General features: G+C 46.0%; 1 non-coding gene across 1 annotated transcript in view; it reads left to right on the forward strand.

Moving 5' to 3' along the window:
- Positions 1-1,543: 1,543 nt before the first annotated feature.
- The window catches only part of LOC123719254, a 1,919-nt gene continuing 962 nt past the window's right edge, over positions 1,544-2,500 (forward strand). Inside the window, exon 1 of the ribosomal RNA XR_006755316.1 lies at positions 1,544-2,500. This exon is cut by the window's right edge and continues 962 nt beyond it. This is a non-coding gene — a ribosomal RNA (small subunit ribosomal RNA).

Genomic DNA, 2,500 nt, shown 5'->3' on the forward strand with positions numbered 1-2,500 from the left:
TTCGAGCGGCCGGCCGTCGCGCGCCGCACCTGTACGAGAACATTTTCCTCTGACGTTGCATCGGGAATAATATTATAATTCATTATTATACATACATACATACATACATACATACATACATACATACATACATATTATTAATAAATATAATTGTTTTTTTTTGTTTTTTCTTTTCTTCAAATAAACCCACATTGCCATTTCTCTGAGGCGTGTGCTGCGAGCTTCAACGAGAACCATATCTATCAATACAATTGTCTATGCAAAAAAAAGAAAACAAACAAAATCATAACTGTCAATAAAATAATTAATAATATTTTTTTACTACTACTCTACTACTACTAGTACTACTACGTGCTACTACTGCAACGCCAATACACATACATAATAAAATGAAAAATCGTCATCTCTCTCGCTCGCTCTACGAGAAACATCGACGTCCGCTCCAATGCCGACGCGGACTATTGCTCTCGGTATAGATGTGGAGCGAAACAGTCGTGCGCACAGCGTCGACTCGTTCTCGTTGCCGCGCGTCGTTCGTCTCAAATAGACACGAACGACCGGACGAGAGAGAATGTGTTCTTGTTTTTGTGTTTGTGCGAAGGTGTGAGAATATTATATACATATATTCGCGCATGGATGATATAGATATGGGTATGGATTTTCGGAGGAAATTATATCAAATTCGTATTTCGAATGCGAGACCGCCGAGATCTTTCCCAGCTCTCTCTCTCTCTGTGTGTGTGGTGTATAGTACATTTTATATATCTCTCTTGTGTGCAACACAAAATAACAAAGAATATACATACTACTCCTCCTCATATTTATATAATATAATATAAAATTATATTATAGCACCGCGTTAGCAGACCGTATGGTGATGTTACCAATCGGACCAAGATTTGGGACCGTCTCCCCCGGTGTTATCTGTGATGTTAAAAGAATACGCTTCTAGGCACACCTCAACGCAGGGCGCCTAGCGTGTTCGACACGTGCGCGGTCGCCACGGCGACCGTATATGGAAAGAATGTATAAAAGAGGACGCACACGCGCCCATCGTCGAAACGGTGTGCGCAGCGTCGTGTTGGAATTTATCCCTCAAGCTCCGGGCGTTGATCGTATCTAGTGCGAAATCATGCGTGTGTGTTGCGCATGTAATTGCCAGCCGAGTTTTAATATGTTTACAATAACGTATTGAATAAAAATTGAGAAGTTGCGTTTAGATGAATGTTCAATTTTCAAATAGTCACAACATCGATTCCCGCCCGCGGGGTCGTGTTCGTTGCAGTTTTATGTCCCTCACAGTGTCGAGCATCGTTGTACATCACCTCGTTGCGAGATCGTGACGGGGACGGCCGCTCGTAGACCGGTCAAAGTTAGTCTATCGATATGAAGCGCGAACGTCGCGTCGGCGTGCAAATTCGACGCGTTACGTTCACGCGTGTCGAGAAGGCGCGCGCGCAAGCGCGCGCCCCTCGACGCCGCCGAGCCAGCGGCTCGCCGAAGCCGCGTGACCGCGGTGTAGGCGTGTCGTTTGCGTAAGCAGCTCCTGGTTGATCCTGCCAGTAGTTATATGCTTGTCTCAAAGATTAAGCCATGCATGTCTCAGTGCAAGCCGTATTAAGGGCGATACCGCGAATGGCTCAATATATCAGTTTTGGTTCCTTAGATCTTACTCAGTTACTTGGATAACTGTGGTAATTCTAGAGCTAATACATGCAATCAGAACTCTGACCAGTGATGGGATGAGTGCTTTTATTAGATCAAAACCAATCGGCGGAGGGCCATGCGTCCGAAGTCGTTAATTTTGATGAATCTGGATAACTTTTGCCGATCGCACGGTCCAGTACCGGCGACGCATCTTTCAAATGTCTGCCTTATCAACTTTCGATGGTAGTTTCTGCGACTACCATGGTTGTCACGGGTAACGGGGAATCAGGGTTCGATTCCGGAGAGGGAGCCTGAGAAACGGCTACCACATCCAAGGAAGGCCAAGCAGGCGCGCAAATTACCCACTCCCGGCACGGGGGAGGTAGTGACGAAAAAATAACGATACGGGACTCTTACGAGGCCTCGTAATCGGAATGAGTACACTTTAAAATATTAACGAGGAACAATTGGAGGGCAAGTCTGGTGCCAGCAGCCGCGGGTAATTCCAGCTCCAATAGGCGTATACTAAAATTGTTGCGGTTAAAAAGCTCGTAGTTGCATTTGTGCGCCGCGCTGTCGGTGCACCGCATCCGCGGTGATACTGACACGTCTGCGGAGCATATCGTCGGTGAGCCGGGGGCGGTAAAACGCCGGTTCAATATCAAAATCCCTATCGCGGTGCTCTCGGTGAGTGTCGAGGTGGGCCGACAATTTTACTATTGAACAAAATTAGAGTGCTCAAAGGCGGGCTCAAAATGCCGCTTGAATATTTCGTGCATGGAATAATAGAATTAGATCTCGGTTCTATTTTGTTGGTTTTCAGAACTCCGAGGTATTGATTAATAGGGATAAC

This window comes from Pieris brassicae, unplaced genomic scaffold (assembly GCF_905147105.1).
Source record: "Pieris brassicae unplaced genomic scaffold, ilPieBrab1.1, whole genome shotgun sequence".
NCBI lineage: Eukaryota > Metazoa > Arthropoda > Insecta > Lepidoptera > Pieridae > Pieris > Pieris brassicae.